A 20941-nucleotide genomic window follows, 5' to 3' on the forward strand; every position below is an offset into this window, starting at 1 on the left:
CTGAAATTCTAAGTTCCTATAGATGCCAATCATTCTAAGCCGCAAAGGAAAAAGTGGGATGCCAAAACTATTCAGAAGCAAAAAGCTACAAGTCCCGCTCATCTAATTGGAACAAATATTCATTGATATTTTGGAATTTATAGTATGTTCTCTTCTTTTTATCCTATTTGATTTTCAGTTGCTTGGGGACAAGCAACAATTTAAGTTTGGTGTTGTGATGAGCGGATAATTTATACGCTTTTTGGCATTGTTTTTAGGTAGTTTTTAGTAGGATCTAGCTACTTTTAGGGATGTTTTCATTAGTTTTTATGCTAAATTTACATTTCTAGACTTTACTATGAGATTGTGTCTTTTTTTGTGATTTCAGGTATTTTTTGGCTGAAATTGAGGGATCTGAGCAAAACTCTGATAAGAAGGCTGACAAAGGACTGCTGATGCTGTTGGATTCTAACCTCCCTGCTACAAAACTCCAAATGGTGCACTCTCAACGGCGTTAGAAAGTTGACATCCAGAGCTTTCCAGTAATATATAATAGTCTATACTTTATTCGAGATTAGACGATGCAAACTGGCGCTCAACGCCAGTTCCATGCTGCATTTTGGAGTCAAACGCCAGAAACACGTCACGAACCAGAGTTGAATGCCAAAAATACGTTACAACTTCGCGTTCAACTCTAAAAGAAGCCTCTGCACGTGTAAAGCTCAAGCTCAGCCCAAGCACACACCAAGTGGGCCCCGGATGTGGATTTCTACATCAATTACTTACTTCTATAAACCCTAGTAGCTAGTCTAGTATAAATAGGACATTTACTATTGTATTAGACGTCTTTTGACAGTATAGCCTCTTGACCATTCGGTCTTTAGATCATTCATGGAGCTGGCCATTCGGCCATGCCTGGACCTTCATCACTTATGTATTTTCAACGGTGGAGTTTCTACACACCATAGATTAAGGTTGTGGAGCTCTACTGTACCTCAAGTTAATGCAATTACTACTATTTTCTATTCAATTCAGCTTATTCTTGTTCTAAGATATTCGTTGCACTTCAACATGATGAATGTGATGATCCGTGACACTCATCATCATTCTCACTTATGAATGCGTGACTGACAACCACTTCCGTTCTACCTTAGACCGAGCGCATATCTCTTGGATTCCTTGATTAGAATCTTCGTGGTATAAGCTAGAATTGTTGGCGGCATTCATGAGAATTCGGAAAGTCTAAACCTTGTCTGTGGTATTTTGAGTAGGATTCAAGGATTGAATGACTGTGACGAGCTTCAAACTCGCGATTGTTGGGCGTGATGACAAACTGATGAGCGGATATTTTATACGCTTTTTGGGGGTAATTTCATGTAGATTTTAGTATGTTTTAGTTAGTTTTTAGTAAAATTTTATTAGTTTTTAGGCAAAATTCATATTTTTGGACTTTACTATGAGTTTGTATGTTTTTCTGTAATTTCAGGTATTTTCTGGCTAAATTGAGGGAGCTGAGCAAAAATATGATTTAGGCTGAAAAAGGACTGCTGATGCTGTTGGATTCTGACCTCTCTGCACTCGGAATGGATTTTTTAAAGCTATTGGAGTCCAATTGGCGCGCTCTCAATTGGGTGGGAAAGTAGACATCCAGGGCTTTCCAGCAATATCTAATAGTCCATACTTCGCGTGAAGATAGATGACGTAAATTGGCATTCAACGCCAGTTCCATGTTGTAGTCTGGCGTTCAGCGCTAGAAACAGGTTGCAAGTTGGAGTTCAACACCAGAAACAGGTTACAACCTGGCATTCAACTCCAGAAACAGCCCAGGCACGTGAGAAGCTTAAGTCTCAGTGCTTCACTATGAAGAAGGTGTTGATCCGTGACACTCATCACCTTCCTCAATCCATGAACGTGTGCCTAACAACCACCTCCTTTCTACATCAGACTGAATGAGTATCTCTTATATTTCTTAATTAGAATCTTTGTGGTATAAGCTAGAATTGATGGCGACATTCATGGGAATCCGGAAAGTCTAAACCTTGTCTGTGGTATTCCGAGTAGGATTCAAGGATTGAATGGCTGCGACGAGCTTCAAACTTGCGATTGTTGGGCATAGTGACAGATGCAAAAAGATCAATGGATCCTATTCCGACATGATCAAGAACAAACAAATTATTAGCCGTGTTGGGACAGAGCATTTGGACCATTTTCACTGAGAGGATGGGAAGTAGCCATTGACAATGGTGACGCCCTACATACAGCTTGCCATGGAAGGAGCCTTGCATTTATGAAAGTGAGAAAGCATTATGTTGCAGAAATTCAGAGGACAAAGCATCTCCAAAACTCCAACATATTCTCCATTATTGCACAATAAGTATTTATTTTATGCCCTTTCACTTTTTACAATTGAACTTAAAAAATACTGTTGTTGGTATCTTGACTAAGAATAATAAGATAACCATAACTTGCTTCAAACCAACAATCTCCGTGGGATTCGACCCTTACTCACGTAAGGTATTACTTTGACGACCCAGTGCACTTGCTGGTTAGTTGTGTGGATTGCAAAAGTGTGATTGCAATTTTCGTGCACCAAGTTTTTGGTGCCGTTGCCGGGGATTGTTTGAGTTTGAACAACTGACGGTGATTCTTGTTACTTAGATTAGGAAAAATTTGTCTTTTTGGTTTAGAGTCACTAGGATTGCATCTTTTATTATTCCTTTTAAAACTTTTTCAAAAATATTAGTTTTCTTTAATTGACTTGTCATTTTTTTATGAGTTTAGTGTCATGTTCTAAGTTTGGTGTCAATTGCATGCTCTTCTTTGTCTTTCAATTTTCGAATTATATGTTCTTTATTTTTCCTTGATCTTTAAATTGTTCTTGTCAATTTTTCTTGTTTGATCTTTGGTTTTTCCTATTCTGTGTGTTTTTCGTGTTTTCCTTGTGCTTTTTCAAAATATTAGTTTTCAAGAAAATTATTTTTAGTTATTAAAAAAATTACCTTTTTAAAACATGTTAAATTTATAGCTCAGTTGGCTAGAGCGTTGGCTTACGTTCTTGGCAATTGGGTATCTTCTTCTTAAAACTTTTTTTCAAAAATAATTTTTCTTTGATTGAATCTTGTGCCAAACTTTAAGTTTGGTGTTCTCTTGTTAATTTTCTTTAATTTTCGAAAATTTAATTTGGTTTTTTTAAAAAAATTTAAGTTTGGTGTTCTTTCTTTTGTTCTTGTTGTTCTTGTGAATCTTCAAAGTGTTCTTGAGTCTTCTTTGTGTTTTGATCTTAAAATTTTTAAGTTTGGTGTCCCTTGGTGTTTTCCCTCCAAAATTTTTTGAAAAACAAGGAGCATTAGATCTAAAAATTTTTAAGTTTTGTGTCTTTTGTGTGTTTTTCTCTTTCATCATAAAATTCAAAAATAAAAAATATATTTTCCTTTAATTTCTCATAATTTTCGAAATACTTGGGTTGACTTGGTCAAAATTTTTCAAATCATATCTTTTTCAAAAAATATCCTAACCACTTTCTCTCTCGTCACTTTTTCGAAAATCTTCATAAAATATTTTCAAATTTTTTTATTTTTTATTTTTTGTTTTTTGTTTTGGTTTTTATTTTATTCTATTTTATTATTTCGAAAATAATTTTTTTATAATAAAATAAATAAAATAAATCCACATCATCTCCCTTTCTCCATCATGGACCTAAGTGGAAATGAACAGTCCAGAAGGACTCTGGGGTCATATGCTAACCCCACTACTACTTCAGATGGGAGTAGTATCTGTATACCCTCCATCGGAGTCAGTAGTTTTGAGTTGAATCCTCAGCTCATTATCATGGTGCAGCAAAGTTGCCAGTATTCCGGTCTTCCACAGGAAGAGCCTATAGAGTTTCTGGCACAATTTTTACAAATTGCTGACACAGTACATGATAAGGAAGTAGATCAGGATGTCTTTAGATTATTACTATTTCCATTTGCTGTAAAGGACCAAGCTAAGAGGTGGTTAAATAACCAACCTAAGGACAGCATAAAGACATGGAAATAGCTGTGAGAAAAATTTTTGAATCACTATTTTCCTCCAAAACGGATGACACAGCTAAGGCTGAGCATCTAAGGCTTCAAACAAGGAGATAATGAATCTCTTTATGATGCCTGGGAAAGATACAGAGAGATGCTAAGAAAATGTCCCTCTGAAATGTTTTCAGAATGGGTGCAGTTAGACATCTTCTACTATGGGCTTAAAAAAAGAGCTCAGATTTCTCTAGACCACTCAGCGGGTCGATCTATACACGTGAGAAAGACAATAGAAGAAGCTCAAGAGCTTATTGATACAGTTGCCAGAAATCAGCATCTGTACCTAAGTAGTGAATCTTCCATCAACGACGAGGCTAAAACAGTAACTGCTGAACCCAGTCTTGCAGATCAAGCTACTGAATTCAATCAGCAATTAGACTTTCTAACAAAACAGTTAGCTAAATTCAAGGAGATACTACAAGAAACAAGAATGGCTAATATGAATATGGAAGTACAATTGAAGCAAACAGAACAGCAGTTATCAAAACAAATAACAGAAGAGTGCCAAGCAGTTCAATAAGAAGTGGAAAAACATTAAATACCTCACTTCAAGGTAGCAGGAAGCCAAGAAATGAGAAAACCACCCAAAATTCATCTGAGGACAGTAAGAGCCCAGAGAGGAATAATTCTGGCACTCAAACGCCAGAAAATGGGTGGAAAGCTGGCGTTGAACGCCCAAACCATGCTCAGTCCTGGCGTTCAATGCCAGAAACAAGTAAGGAATTGGCGTTGAACGCCCAAAGGAAGCACAGTTTTGGCGTTCAGACGCCAGAAACAGGTGAGGAGTTGGCATCTAACGCCACTCCAGCTTCCAATTCAAACGCCAGTGGGGGATCAGACACATACAAGTGCTGATAGCAACTCCTCTAAAAAGGCTTCTCAACCCACATCTGTAGGTAATAAACCTACAGCAACTAAGTTGAGGAATACAAAGCCAAAATGCCTTATCCTCAGAAACTCCGCCAAGCGAAACAGGATAAGCAATTTGCCCGCTTTGCAGACTATCTCAGGACTCTTAAAATAAAGATTCTGTTTGCAGAGGCACTTTTGCAAATACCCTCTTATGCTAAATTCATGAAAGAGATCTTAAGTCATAAGAAGGATTGGAGGGAAACTGAAAAAGTTTACCTCACTGAAGAATGCAGTGTAGTCATTCTGAAAAGCTTACCTGAGAAGCTTAAAGATCCCGGAAGCTTTATGATACCATGTACATTAGAGGGTACTTGTACCAAGCAAGCTCTATGTGATCTTGGGGTGAGTATCAACCTAATACCTGCATCTACTATCAAAAAGCTTGGTTTGACTGAAGAAGTCAAACCAACTCGGATATGTCTCCAACTTGCTGATGGCTCCATTAAATACCCATCAGGCGTGATTGAAGACATAATTGTCAAGGTTGGGCCATTTGCCTTTCCTACTGATTTTTTGGTGCTGGAAATGGAGGAGCACAAGAGTGTAACTCTCATTCTAGGAAGACCTTTCCTAGCAACTGGCCGAACCCTTATTAACGTCCAAAAAGGGGAAGTAACCCTAAGAGTCAATGAAGATGAGTTCAAGTAGAATGTTGTCAAAGCTATGCAGCATCCAGACACCCCAAATGACAGCATGAGCATTGATATTATTGACTCTCTGGTAAAAGAGGTCAATATGACTAAGAGTCTCGAATCAGAGCTAGAGGATATCTTTAAAGATGTTCAGCCTGATCTGGAGGAATCAGAGAGAATAATAGAACCTCTGAAATTCCCTCAGGAAGAGGAGAAACCTCCTAAACCCGAGCTCAAACCATTACCACCATCCCTGAAATATGCATTTCTGGGAGAAGATGATACCTTCCCTGTGATCATAAGCTCTACCTTAGAGCCACAGGAAGAGGAAGCACTAATTCAAGTGCTAAGGACACACAAGATAGCTCTTGGGTGGTCTATCAGTGATCTTAAGGGCATTAGCCCAACCAGATGCATGCATAAGATCCTATTGGAAGGTGATGCTAAGCCAGTGGTTCAACCACAAAGGCGGCTGAATCCAGCCATGAAGGAGGTGGTGCAGAAGGAGGTCACTAAATTACTAGAGGCCGGGATTATTTATCCTATTTCTGATAGCCCCTGGGTAAGCCCTGTCCAAGTCATCCCTAAGAAGGGTGGCATGACAGTGGTTCATAATGAAAAAAATGAACTGGTTCCTACAGGAATAGTTACAGGGTGGCGTATGTGTATTGATTACAGAAGGCTCAATATAGCTACCAGAAAGGATCATTTTTCTTTACCATTCATAGACCAGATGCTAGAAAGATTAGCAGGTCATGAATACTACTGCTTCCTGGATGGATATTCAGGTTATAATCAAATTGCAGTAGATCCCAAGGATCAAGAGAAAACAGCGTTCACATGTCCATCTGGAGTATTTTTATACAGAAGAATGCCATTTGGTCTGTGTAATGCACCTGCAACCTTTTAGAGGTGCATGCTCTCCATTTTCTCTGATATGGTAAAAAAATTTCTGGAAGTCTTCATGGATGACTTTTCAGTATTTGGAGACTCATTCAGCTCTTGTCTTGACCATCTAGCACTTGTTCTAAAGAGGTGCCAAGAGACCAACCTGGTTTTAAACTGGGAGAAATGTCACTTTATGGTGACTGAAGGAATTGTCCTTGGGCATAAAATTTCGAACAAGGGAATAGAGGTGGATCAAGCTAAGGTAGAGGTAATTAAAAAATTACCACCACCAGCCAATGTTAAGGCAATCAGAAGCTTTTTAGGGCATGCAGGATTCTATAGGAGGTTTATAAAAGATTTTTCAAAAATCGCCAAACCTTTGAGTAATCTGCTAGCTGCTGACACGCCATTTATCTTTGATAAGGAGTGTCTGCAGGTGTTTGAGACTCTGAAAGCTAAGTTGGTCACAGCACCAGTCATCTCTGCACCAGACTGGACATTACCATTTGAACTGATGTGTGATGCCAGTGACCATGCCATTGGTGCAGTGTTGGGACAAAGGCATAACAAGCTTCTGGACGTCATTTACTATGCCAGCCATGTTTTAAATGACGCACAGAAGAACTACATAACCACAGAAAAAGAGTTACTTACAGTGGTTTACGCCATTGACAAGTTTAGATCTTATTTAGTAGGATCAAAAGTGATTGTGTACACTGACCATGCTGCTCTTAAATATCTACTCACAAAGCAGGATTCAAAACCCAGACTCATCATATGGGTGTTGCTTCTGCAGGAGTTTGATATAGAAATAAGAGACAAAAAAGGGATAGAGAACCAAGTAGCAGATCACCTGTCCCAAATAGAACCAGTAGAAGGGACGTCCCTCCCTCTTACTGAGATCTCTGAAAACTTTCCGGATGAGCAACTCTTTGCCATCCAGGAAGTGCCATGGTTTGCAGACATTGCAAACTACAAGGCAGTGAGATTCATTCCCAAAGAGTACAGTAGGCAGCAATCCAAGAAATTGATCACGGATGCAAAGTACTATCTTTGGAATGAACCATATCTCTTCAAGAGATGTGCAGACGGAGTAATCCGTAGATGTGTGCCTAAAGAAGAAGCACAGAAGATCCTCTGGCACTACCATGGATCACAGTATGGAGGACATTTTGGAAGTGAGTGAACAGCCACAAGAGTCCTCCAATGTGGGTTCTACTGGCCTACTCTCTATAAAGACTCCCGAGTGTTTGTACTTAATTGTGATAGTTGTCAAAGATCTGGCAATCTGCCTCACAGTTATGCCATGCCTCAACAAGGGATCTTGGAGATTGAGTTGTTTGATGTATGGGGTATTGACTTCATGGGGCCTTTCCCACCATCATACACAAACACGTATATTCTGGTGGCTGTGGATTATATATCCAAATGGGTGGAAGCTATTGCAACACCCACTAACGATACTAAGACAGTGCAGAAATTCCTCCAGAAACACATCTTCAGCAGATTTGGTATCCCTAGAGTACTAATCAGTGATAGGGGCACTCATTTCTGCAATAAACAGCTTTACTCTGCTTTGGTTCGATATGGAGTTAGCCACAGGGTAGCTACTCCATATCATCCACATACAAATGGGCAAGCTGAAGTCTCTAATAGAGAACTTAAAAGAATCCTGGAATGGACTGTGATTAACTGTAGAATGGATTGGGCAAGAAGCTTGGATGATGCTCTGTGGGCATACAGAACAGCATTCAAGACACCTATAGGAACTTCTCCATACCAGCTGGTGTATGGAAAAGCCTGTGACTTGCCAATGGAACTGGAACATAAGGCTAATTGGGCAACCAGATTCCTAAACCTTGATGCCAAGTTAGCTGGAGAAAAACGATTGCTCTAGTTAAATGAGCTAGAGGAATTCAGACTCAATGCTTTCGAAAATGCAAAAATTTACAAAGAGAAAGCAAAAAGATGGCATGATAAGAAACTGTCATCCAGAGTCTTTGAGCCGGGGCAGAAAGTTCTGCTATTTAATTCTAGGCTCAGATTATTTCCCGGGAAATTGAAATCTCGGTGGAGAGGTCCATATGTGATTACAAGTGTGTCACTGTATGGATACGTGGAGCTTCAGGATAATGATTCAAACAAGAAATTCATTGTTAATGGATAGAGAGTCAAACAGTATCTTGAAAGCAATTTTGAACAAGAATGCTCAAAACTAAGACTTGATTAAAGCTCAGTAATAGTCCAGCTAAAGACAGTAAAAAATCGCTTGTTGGGAGGCAACCCAGCCATTTACAAAGTTTATTTGTTAATTAATTAATTTTTACAGGTTTATGTCAACTATCTACAAGGTAAAATAGCAATTGCTTGAGTTCACAAAGTTACAGAAGGATCCGCAGGATAAAACAGCAAAAAGGAAGCCCACTGGTGTGAAAAAGCCAATAAGAGCTATTTTGGGCACTGAATGCCCAAAAGAAGCATCTACTGGGCGTTTAACGCCAGTAAGGATAGCCATCCGGGTGTTAAATGCCAGAAAGAAGCATCTTCTGGGTGTTGAACGCCAGAAAGAAGCACTTTCTGGGCGTTTAACGCCAGATTTATAGCATCCTGGGTGTTCAGAAAAACGCCCAGTGACAAAGGAGTTCCTGGCGTTCAACGCCAGCTAGATGCAACAGCTAGGCGTTGAACGCCCAGGAGAAGCTGCAAATGGGCGTTAAACGCCCAAAATATGCAGTGTTTGGGCATTTAACGCCAGGATTATGGGAAGGAGAATTTTCAAAATTGCCCCCCCTTCTATTCCTCTCCTTTCCTTTCTTTTGCTTGAGGACAAGCAAACCTCTAAGTTTGGTTTGTTTTTCTGTGATCACTGAGTGAAAACTCATCAAGATCATGGCACCAAAGGGAAAACAAACCACTTCAAGAGGCAAGAAAGAGAATATTCTAAAACCATTTTGGAATCAAGAGAAGTTCTTAACCAAAGAACATGCAGACCATTACCACAAAATAATGGGTCTGAGATCAGTGATCCCGGAAGTTAAATTTGATCTGAAAGAAGACGAATATCCGGAGATACAGAAGTTGAAGTGCCAGAAGCTGTCTCTTGAAGGACCAGACACCCCAAAAGTTGAAGGAGCACCCATCATCTTCCAAACTAAAGGTTGTTGAGTTCTAATCTTAGCCTTAACTCTGTGATAATTGTTCTTATTAGGAATTCACCTTAGAAGTTATATATAAGTAGTAGTAATTAGTATATCTATTTTGATTTTATCTCCAATTAAGCTATAATTTATTTTACTCATCATCATCAAACATGAATAAAATAGTAGATTTTTATAATAAAGAGGCAATATTTTTTTTCGAGTGCTTAATAAGGAAAATTCTAATTATTTATATGTGGTGGCAATACTTTTTGTCTTGTGAATGAATGCTTGAACAGTGCATATTTTTTATATTGAATTTTATGAATGTTAAAATTGTTGGCTCCTGAAAGAATGATGAACAAGAGAAATATTATTGCTGATCTGAAAAATCATGAAATTGATTTTTGAAGCAAGAAAAAGCAGTGAAAAAAATAATAAAAAAGAAAGCAAAAAAAAAAAAAACAAAAGCAAAAGAGGTAGAAAAAGCTAATAGCCCTTTAAACCAAAAGGCAAGGGTGAAAAGGATCCAAGGCTTTGAGCATCAATGGATAGGAGGGCCCAGAGAAATAAATCCAGGTCTAAGCGGCTAAATCAAGTTGTCCCTAACCATGTGCTTATGGCATGCAGGTCCAAATGAAAAGCTTGAGACTGAGTGGTTAAAGTCGTGATCCAAAGCAAAAGAGTGTGCTTAAGAACTCTGAACACCTCTAATTGGGGACTCTAGCAAAGCTAAGTCACAATCTGAAAAGGTTCACCCAGTTATGTGTTTGTGCCATTTATGTATCCGGTGGTAATACTGGAAAACAAAGTGCTTAGGGCCACGGCCAAGAATCATAAAGTAACTGTGTTCAAGAATCAACATACTAAACTAGGAGAATCAATAATACTATCTAAACTCTGAGTTTCCATGGATGCCAATCATTCTGAATTTCAAATGGTAAAGTGAGATGCCAAAACTGTTCAGAAGCAAAAAGCTACTAGTCCCGCTCATCTAATTAGAATCTGAGCTTCACTTAAAACTCTGAGATATTATTGCTTCTTAATTTCTTTTTATCCTATTTTATTTATCTAGTTGCTTGGGGACAAGCAACAGTTTAAGTTTGGTGTTGTGATGAGCGGATATTTTATACGCTTTTTGGGGGTAATTTCATGTAGATTTTAGTATGTTTTAGTTAGTTTTTAGTATAATTTTATTAGTTTTTAAGCGAAATTCATATTTTTGGACTTTACTATGAGTTTGTATGTTTTTCTGTAATTTCAAATATTTTTTGGCTGAAATTGAGGGAGCTGAGCTAAAATCTGATTCAGGCTGAAAAAGGACTGCTGATGCTGTTGGATTCTGACCTCCCTGTAGTCGGAATGGATTTTTGGAGCTATTGGAGTCCAATTGGCGCGCTCTCAATTGGGTTAGAAAGTAGACATCCAGAGCTTTCCAGCAATATTAATAGTCCATACTTTGCACAAAGATAGACGACGTAAATTGGTGTTCAACACCAGTTCCATGTTGCAGTCTGGCGTTCAGCGCCAGAAACAGGTTGCAAGTTGGAGTTCAACGCCAGAAATAGGTTACAACCTGGCATTCAACTCCAGAAACAGACCAGGCATGTGAGAATCTTAAGTCTCAATGCCAGCACACACCAAGTGGGCCCCAGAAGTGGATTTCTGCACTATCCATCTTAGTTTACTCATTTTCTGTAAACCTAGGTTACTAGTTTAGTATTTAAAGAAATTTTAGAGACCTATTTTGTATCTCATGACATTTTTAGATCTGAATTTTATACTATTTGACGGCATGAGTCTCTAAACTCCATTGTTGGGGGTGAGGAGCTGGTGCACGAAATTGCAATCACACTTTGCAATCACGCACAACTAACCAGCAAGTGCACTGGGTCGTCCAAGTAATACCTTACGTGAGTAAGGGTCGATCCCACGGAGATTGTCGGCTTGAAGCAAGCTATGGTTTCCTTGTAACTCTTAGTCAGGATATCAAAGATTATCAGGATTGATTGTAAAAAGCAAAAGAACATAAAACAGGTACTTGAATTGCAGTGATGGAGAATAGGTTGAGGTTTTGGAGATGCTCTGTCTTCTGAACCTCTGCTTTCCTACTGTCTTCTTCTTCAAACACGCAAGGCTCCTTCCATGGCAAGTTGTATGTAGGGTTTCACCGTTGTCAATGGCTACCTCCCATCCTCTCAGTGGAAATGTTCAAAGCACCCTGTCATGGCACGGTTATCCAGCTGTCGGTTCTCGATCATGTCGGAATAGAATCCAGTGATTCTTTTGCGTCTGTCACTAACGCCCCACAATCATGAGTTTGAAGCTCGTCACAGTCATTCAATCATTGAATCCTACTCAGAATACCACAGACAAGGTTTAGACCTTCCGGATTCTCTTGAATGCCGCCATCAATTCTAGCTTATACCACGAAGATTCTGATTAAGAAATCCAAGAGATATCTACTCAATCTAAGGTAGAACGGAGGTGGTTGTCAGGCACGCGTTCATAGTTGAGAATATGATGAGTGTCACGGGTCATCACATTCATCCGGGTTAAGAACAAGCGATATCTTAGAACGGAAGCAAGCATGATTGAATAAGAAACAGTAGTAATTGCATTAATCCATCAAGACACAGCAGAGCTCCTCACCCCCAACCATGGGATTTAGAGACTCATGCTGTAGAAGATACAATGAGAAACGTGTAAAGTGTCATGAGGTACAGATACAATGTCAAAAGATCCTATTAATAGTGAACTAGTAACCTAGGGTTTACAGAAATGAGTAAATGACAGAAAAATTCACTTTCGGGCCCACTTGGTGTGTGCTTGGGCTGAGCATTGAAGCATTTTCGTGTAGAGACTATTTCTGGAGTTAAACGCCAGCTTTTATGCCAGTTTGGGCGTTTAACTCCAATTTCTATGCCAGTTCCAGCGTTAAACGCTGGGAATTCTGAAGCTGATTTGCAACGCAGGTTTGGGCCATCAAATCTCGGGCAAAGTATGGACTATTATACATTGCTGGAAAGCCCAGGATGTCTACTTTCCAACGCCGTTGAGAGCACGCCAATTGGGCTTCTGTAGCTCCAGAAAATCCACTTCGAGTGCAGGGAGGTCAGAATCCAACAGCATCTGCAGTCCTTTTAGCCTCTGAATCAGATTTTTGCTCAGATCCCTCAATTTCAGCCAGAAAATACCTGAAATCACAGAAAAACACACAAACTCATATTAAAGTCCAGAAAAGTGAATTTTAATTAAAAACTAATAAAAATATACTAAAAACTAACTAAATCATACTAAAAACATATTAAAAATAATGCCAAAAAGCGTATAAATTATCCGCTCATCACAACACCAAACTTAAATTGTTGCTTGTCCCCAAGCAACTGAAAATCAAAATAGAATAAAAATAAGAGAATATACTATAGACTCCAAAATATCAAAAAAACATAGTTCCAATTAGATGAGCGGGACTAGTAGCTTTTTGCTTCCGAACAGTTTTGGCACCTCGCTTTATCCTTTGAGGTTCAGAATGATTGGCATCTATAGGAACTCAGAATTCAGATAGTGTTATTGATTCTCCTAGTTAGGTATGATGATTCTTGAACACAGCTACTTTATGAGTCTTGGCCGTGGCCCAAAGCACTCTGTCTTCCAGTATTACCACCGGATACATACATGCCACAGACACATGATTGGGTGAACCTTTTCAGATTGTGACTCAGCTTTGCTAGAGTCCCCAATTAGAGGTGTCCAGGGTTCTTAAGCACACTCTTTTGCCTTGGATCACAACTTTATTTCTACCCTTGCCTTTTGGTTTAAAGGGCTATTGGCTTTTTCTGCTTGCTTTTTTTTTCTTTTTCTCTTCTATTTTTTTTTGAATCACTGCTTTTTCTTGCTTCAAGAATCAATTGATGATTTTTCAGATCCTCAATAACAGTTCTCCTTTTCCATCATTCTTTCAAGAGCCAACAATTTTAACATTCTTAAAACAACAAATTCAAAAGACATATGCACTGTTCAAGCATTCATTCAGAAAACAAAAAGTATTGTCACCACATCAAACTAATTCAACTAGTTTCAGAGATGAATTCGAAATTCTGTACTTCTTGTTCTTTTGTGATTAAAGCATTTTTCATTTAAGAGAGGTGATGGATTCATAGGACATTCACAGCTTTAGGACATGAATTTTAAATTTTATTAATCATGAATTAAGAACAAAACTCAGAAATAAATATAAGATAAGACTAATAATAATATAAAACAAAAAATTTAAATAGGCTCCTAATGATAGAGGTTATCACAGAGTTAGGACTCAACAACCTTGATTTTGAAAAGTGGATGCTCCCTCAACTTGAGGGGAGAGCTTTTGGCGTTTCATCTCTTGAAGTTCACGCCCCTGCTTCTCTTGTTCCTTCAGCAATTTGCAGAGCATGCAGTTTTGATTCTGCTGTTCTTCCTTAAGTTGCTCCATAGTTTCTTGCAACTTGGTGATGGATGCTTCTAGGCTGGCCCAGTAGTCAATTTCAGGAAATTCAGGGAGGAACTCCTGCGCCCTCTTTTTGATAGAATTGTCTTGCATTTGTCCTTCCATTGACTTCTTGGTGATTGGATGTTCAATGGGTATGAATTCATCTACTCCCATCTTCACCCCAGCCTCTTTACAGAGCAAGGAGATCAAGCTTGGGTAAGCCAGTTTGGCTTCAGTGGAATTCTTATTTGCAATTGTGTAAATCTCACAAGCAATCAGATGGTGAACCTCCACTTCTTTTCCAAGCATAATGCAATGAATCATCACTGCTCTCTTGATGGTGACCTCAGAACGGTTGCTAGTGGGCAATATGGAACGCCCAATAAAGTCTAGCCAACCTCTTGCAATTGGTTTGAGGTCTCCTCTCTTGAGTTAGTTTGGGACACCTTTTGAATTGGTTATCCATTTAGTTCCAGGGAGGCATATGTCCTCTAGAACTTGATCCAACCCTTTATCTGCTCTCACCATCCTCCTATTAAAGGATTCAGGATCATCATGCAGTGAGGTAATTTGAAGACCTCTCTTATTTTGTCCAGATGGAAGTAAATAATTCTCCCTCTGACCATGGTTCTGTAGGTATGAAAAGCAGTTCCAGTCATTCTCTGCTTATCTGTCAGCCACAGATTTGAGTAGAATTCCTGAACCATGTTCCTTCCAACCTTTGTCTCAGGGTTGGTTAGAACTTCCCATCCTCTATTTCGAATTTGCTCTTGGATCTCCGGATATTCATCTTCTTTCAGATTGAATTTGACTTCCGGGATCACTGACCTCAGACCCATTATTTTGTGGTAATGGTCTGCATGTTCTTTGGTTAAGAACTTCTCTTGACTCCAAACATCCTTTGGATTATTCTCTTTCTTGCCTCTTGAATTGGTTTGTTTTCCTCTAGGAGCCATGATCTTGATAAATCTTGGCCTAGTGATCACGGAAAGCACACCAAACTTAGAGGTTTGCTTGTCCTCAAGCAAAAGAAGGCAAAGAGGGGAGAGAGAAGGAGAGCAAATTCGAATGGTGTGGGAATGAGGGTGGCCGAATGTGTTTAAATAGGAGAGGAGGAGAACTATTCGAAAATTTGAAGGAGATTTGAGAAGATTTGGAAAAAAATTTGAGGAGATAATTGAGTTTTTTGAAAGAGTCTAGGAAAGAATTTGAAATAGATTTGAAGAAGATTCTAATTTTTGAGTTTGGGGGTGAATAATGAAAATTTGTAATGTGTTTATGGAGAAAGATATGGATCAAAACAAGAAATTTTGAAAAAAATTAAAGTGGGACACAAAATCTCCTCCCCCTGCCTATCTGGCGTTAAACGCCCAGAATGGTATCCATTCTGGCGTTTAACGCCCACTTGGTGGCCTATTTGGGCGTTTAACGCCCAGCCAGGTATCCTGGCTGGCGTTAAACGCCAGAAATCCCTTCTTCACTGGGCGTTTTGCTAAACGCCCAGGATGCTGCACACTTGGCGTTAAACGCCCAGAATGGTGCCTATTCTGGCGTTTAACGCCCAAAATGGCACAATTACTGGCGTTAAATGCCCAAAATGGTGCCCATTCTGGCGTTTAACGCCCAGAATGCCCCTTACTGGCGTTTTTTCGCCAGTAAGCTATTTTTTTCTGCTTTTTGCACTGAATCCTTCTGTAACTCTGTGAATTCTTTTAATTTTGATAAATGCCTTTCAAGAATATATATCAACATCGATTAAACAGAACAGATACCCTTCTAACCACTGGGTTGCCTCCCAGCATGCACTTCTTTATTGTCTTTAGCTAGACCTTCACTGAGAATCACTCAAGTCTCAGTTTTGAGCATTCTTGCTCAAAGTTGCTTTCAAGATAATGCTTGATCCTCTGTCCATTGACAATGAACTTCTTGTCAGAATCATTATCCTGAAGCTCAACATATCCATATGGTGATACTCCTGTAATCACATATGGACCCCTCCAGCGGGACTTAAGCTTTCCAGGAAACAATCTGAGCCTAGAGTTGAAGAGCAGGACCTTTTGTCCTGGCTCAAAGACTCTGGATGACAATTTCTTGTCATGCCATTTCTTTTCCTTTTCCTTATAGATTTTTGCATTTTCAAAGGCATTGAGTCTGAATTCCTCTAGCTCATTTAGCTGGAGCAATCTTTTTTCACCAGCTAACTTAGCATCCATGTTTAGGAATCTGGTTGCCCAGTAGGCTTTATGTTCCAGTTCCACGGGCAGATGACAGGCCTTCCCATACACCAGTTGGTATGGAGAGGTTCCTATAGGAGTCTTGTATGCTGTTCTGTACGCCCACAGAGCATCATCCAAGCTCTTTGCCCAATCCTTTCTACGGGCAATAACAGTCTGTTCCAGGATTCTTTTGAGCTCTCTGTTGGAGACCTCAGCTTGCCCATTTGTCTGTGGGTGATACGGAGTTGCTACATTGTGGCTAATTCCATATCTGACCATAGCAGAGTACAGTTGTTTATTGCAAAAATGAGTGCCCCCATCACTGATCAGTACTCTGGGAACACCAAACCTGCTGAAGATGTGTTTCTGGAGGAATTTCAGCACGGTCTTAGTATCATTATTGGGTGTGGCAATTGCTTCCACCCATTTAGATACATAGTCTACTGCCACTAGAATATAAGTGTTTGAGTATGATGGTGGGAAGGGACCCATGAAGTCAATTCCCCATACATCAAACAATTCAATCTCTAAGATCCCTTGCTGAGGCATGGCGTAACCATGAGGTAAGTTACCAGCTCTTTGGCAACTGTCACAGTTACGCACAAACTCTCAGGCATCTCTATAGAGAGTAGGCCAGTAGAATCCGCATTGGAGGACCTTGGCTGCTATTCGCTCACCTCCAAAGTGTCCTCCATATTGTGATCCATGGCAATGCCACAGGATTCTTTGTGCTTCCTCTCTGGGTACACATCTGCGGATTATTCCGTCTGCACATCTCTTAAAGAGATAAGGCTCATCCCATAGGTAGTACTTGGCATCAGAAATCAATTTCTTTCTTTGCACTCGGCTGTACTCCCGGGGTATGAACCTCACAGCTTTATAATTTGCAATATCTGCAAACCATGGAGCTTCCTGAATGGCAAAGAGTTGCTCATCTGGGAAAGTCTCAGAGATCTCAGAAGAAGGGAGGGACGCCCCAGCTACTGGTTCTAGTCGGGACAGATGATCATCTACTTGGTTCTCTGTCCCTTTTCTGTCTCTTATCTCTATATCAAACTCTTGCAGAAGCAATACCCACCTTATGAGCCTGGGTTTTGAATCCTGCTTTGTGAGTAAGTACTTAAGAGCAGCATGGTCAGTGTACACAATCACCTTTGATCCTACTAAATAGGATCTAAATTTGTCAATGGCATAGACCACTGCAAGTAACTCTTTTTCTGTGGTTGTGTAGTTCTTCTGTGCGTCATTTAGAACACGGCTAGCATAATAAATGACGTGCAGAAGCTTGTTATGCCTCTGTCCCAACACTGCACCAATGGCATGGTCACTGGCATCACACATTAATTCGAATGGTAATGTCCAGTCTGGTGCAGAGATGACTGGTGCTGTGACCAGTGATGAGCGGATTATTTGTACGCTTTTTGGCATTGTTTTTAGTATATTTTTAGTAGGATTTAGTTAGTTTTGAGTATATTTTTATTAGTTTTTAGTTAAAATTCACTTTTCTGGACTTTACTATGAGTTTGTGTGTTTTTCTGTGATTTCAGATATTTTCTGGCTGAAATTGAGGGACCTGAGCAAAAATCTGATTCAGAGACTGAAAAGGACTGCAGATGCTGTTGGATTCTGACCTCCCTGCACTCGAAGTGGATTTTCTGGAGCTACAGAAACCCAATTGGCGCACTCTCAACGGCGTTGGAAAGTAGACATCCTGGGCTTTCCAGCAATATATGATAGTCCAAACTTTGCCCAAGATTTGATGGCCCAAACCGGCGTTCAAAGTCACCTTCAGAATTCCCAGCGTTAAACGCCGAAACTGGCACCAAAGTGGGAGTTAAATGCCCAAACTGGCACAAAAGCTGGCGTTTAACTCCAAGAAGAGTCTCTACACGAAAATGCTTCAATGCTCAGCCCAAGCACACACCAAGTGGGCCCGGAAGTGGATTTTTATGTCATTTACTCATCTTTGTAATTCTTAAGCTACTAGTTCCCTATAAATAGGACCCTTTACTATTGTATTTTTAATCTTTTGATCATGTTTTTATGATTGAACCCTCTTTGGGAGGCTGGCCTCACGGCCATGCCTAGACCTTGTTCTTATGTATTTTCAACGGTGGAGTTTCTACACACCATAGATTAAGGTGTGGAGCTCTGCTGTACCTCGAGTATTAATGCAATTACTATTGTTCTTCTATTCAATTCCGCTCATTCTTTGTCCAAGATATCACTTGTTCTTCAACTTGATGAATGTGATGATCTGTGACACTCATCATCATTCTCACCTATGAACGTGTGACTAACAACCACCTCCGTTCTACCTTAGATTGGGTGAATATCTCTTGGATTCCTGATACACGATGCATGGTTGATCGCTTGACAACCGAGTGCTCGCCTGACAAACGAGCCAGCCATTCCGTGAGATCAGAGTCTTCGTGGTATAGGCAAGAACTGATGGCGGCATTCAAGAGAATCCGGAAGGTCTAACCTTGTCTGTGGTATTCTGAGTAGGATTCAATGATTGAATGACTGTGACGTGCTTCAAACTCCTGAGGGCGGGGCGTTAGTGACAGACGCAAAAGAATCACTGGATTCTATTCCGGCCTGATTGAGAACCGACAGATGGATAGCCGTACCGTGACAGGGTGCGTTGAAGATTTCCACTGAGAGGATGGGAGGTAGCCACTGACAACGGTGAAACCCTTGCATAAGCTTGCCATGGAAAGGAGTAAGAAGGATTGGATGAAGATAGTAGGAAAGCAGAGAGACGGAAGGGATAGCATCTTCATACGCTTATCTGAAGCTCATACCAATGATATACATAAGTATCTCTATCTTTATCTCTATGTTTTATTCATCATCTATACCCATTTGAGTCTGCCTGACTAAGATTTACAAGGTGACCATAGCTTGCTTCATACCAACAATCTCCGTGGGATCGACCCTTACTCGCGTAAGGTTTATTACTTGGACGACCCAGTGCACTTGCTGGTTAGTTGTGCGGAGTTGTGATAGAGAATTGAGATTGCAATGAGCGTACCATGTTGATGGCGCCATTGATGATCACAATTTCGTGCACCAAGTTTTTGGCGCCGTTGCCGGGGATTGTTTCGAGTATGGACAACTGACGGTTCATCTTGTTGCTTAGATTAGGTATTTTTCAGAGTTCTTAAGAATGAATTCTAGTGTTTCAAGGTGATGTTCTTATCATCACCAAAGCTGATTGATTATCATCAATTTAGCTCTTGAATGCAATGTCCTGCTGAAGCTTGTCTAGCCATGTCTAATTTCTTTAGACTAAAGCTTTAGACTAACATTGCATGATTCCTGGAATTCTCATTAAGAATTTTGATACCTTTATTTTCTTTTCCACATAATTTTCGAAAAATCCAAAAAATTTCAAAATCATAAAAACCAAAAATATTTTATGTTTCTTGTTTGAGTCTAGTGTCTAAATTTAAGTTTGGTGTCTTGCATGCATTGTTTATTTGATCTTGGTTCTATTTTCAAGTCAATAGTACAGGGAACTGAAGATTTAGAACATGCAACAGAGGAATTATACAGAAAAAGATGGGCGTTCAAAACGCCCAGTGAAGAAGGACAGACTGGCGTTTAAACGCCAACCAGGGTGCCTGGTTGGGCGTTTAACGCCCAAAAAGGTAGTGCATTGGGCGTTAAACACCAGAATGTGCACCATTCTGGGCGTTTAACGCCAGGATGGCACAAGGGGGAGGATTTTGTTTTCAAATCAATTTTTTTTCAAGTTTTCAAAGTTTTTCAAAATCAAATCTTTTTCAAATCATATCTTTTCAATCAAATGTTTTCAAAATCAATTTCTTTCCTTTTTCAAAGATACTTGCTAACAATTAATGATTTGATTGAACATTTCAAGTATGTTGCCTTTTCTGTTGAGAAGGTTTAATGTTTGAATCATATCTTTTCTTGTTAGGCAAGTCATTAATTTTAAAATCAAATCCTTTAAAATGTTTTCAAATCACATCTTCTCAATCATATCTTTTTAATCACATCTCTTTCAAAACAGTTTTCAATCATATCTTTTTGATTTCTAATTTCAAAAATCTTTTTTCAAAAAATTACTTGATCTCTTTCTCACTCTTGTTTTTCGAAAATCAAATTAAAGTTTTTCAAAATGTTTTTAAAATCTTTTTAATTAATTTTCGAAAATTTCTTCCTCTCTTCTCACATCCTTCTATTTTTGGAGTACTACTCCTTCTCAATGCACAATTCGAACTCTATCTGATTAAGTTCGAATTCTTCTACCTCTTCCTTCTAATTTTCTTCTTCTCTGACACCTCAAGGAATTTCTATACTGTGACATAGAGGATTCCACATTTTCTTGTTCTCTTCTCTTTCATATGAGCAGGAACAGAGACAAAGGCATTCTTGTTGAAGCTGACCCTGAACCTGAAAGGACCTTGAAGCGAAAGCTAAGAGAAGCTAAGGCACAACTCTCTGTAGAGGACCTAACAGAAATCTTTAAACAAGAAGAACCCATGGCAGCCAAAAAATAACAACAATGCAAAACAATGCAAGGAAGGGGCTGGGTGACTTTACTGCACCTACTCCCGACTTCTATGGGAGAAGCATCTCTATCCCTGCCATTGGAGCAAACAACTTTGAG

This window comes from Arachis stenosperma, chromosome 3 (genome assembly GCF_014773155.1).
Source record: "Arachis stenosperma cultivar V10309 chromosome 3, arast.V10309.gnm1.PFL2, whole genome shotgun sequence".
NCBI classification, from domain to species: Eukaryota; Viridiplantae; Streptophyta; class Magnoliopsida; order Fabales; family Fabaceae; genus Arachis; species Arachis stenosperma.